This window comes from Phalaenopsis equestris, unplaced genomic scaffold (genome assembly GCF_001263595.1).
Source record: "Phalaenopsis equestris unplaced genomic scaffold, ASM126359v1 Scaffold000070, whole genome shotgun sequence".
Lineage (NCBI taxonomy): Eukaryota > Viridiplantae > Streptophyta > Magnoliopsida > Asparagales > Orchidaceae > Phalaenopsis > Phalaenopsis equestris.
In genome coordinates, this window is record NW_018164512.1 from 434,410 (window position 1) to 435,195 (window position 786).

Here is a 786-nt window from a genome sequence, read left to right on the forward strand (position 1 = left end):
AGTTTCTACCAATTAACCCCTTTATGTTTCAAACATCAAATGAATTTGACTAAGATCAGAGGTTACCCATTTCCCTCATTGAATTAAGCCTAAATGTTAATTAAAGCTAAATTTCCAAAATTACACATTTGCCCCTAAGGCTCTAACACTTCATAATTTGTCAAATTCAATTCAAATGACTTTGAAATTTTTAACATACCTCATTCATGTGTCAATTAAGACATCAGAGGAGAAAATGTGTTTTTTCAAAATTTAATTTATTTGACATAATTATTTTCATGCAAAAACAAAATTTTTCAAGAAAAATTCCTAACTTGACCAAGCTAAATTCTAATCCCTTAAAATTTTTACTGGAGGTACAACTAGACAAGAGAAGCCTTTGGACAAAATTTTATAATTTTTTTGAATTCTATGTGATTTATTAGAATTATTTTAAGTTATGGGCTATTTAATAAAAATAAAATATTTTAAATGGTGAAAATTAGGTTTTGTATTTTTGAAAAATCTCCCTAAGGTCAGAGAACTCATAGGAGTAAATTTTATATTTTTCTGATTTTTCTTTCATTTATTAGAATTATTTTAGTGAAAACTCATTTTTAGCCTTTAAAAAATGTTTTTAAGCTTTGAAATTCAACATCTTTATTTAGAAAATCAGGAAAAATATTCTAATTGTTCCTAAGTGATTAGGAAGAAATTTAGAATATTTCCATGAGCTTTATTATTTTTGTGATTTTTATGAATTTTTTAATTATTTAAATATTTAAAATAGGCTAAAAATCAAGTTTT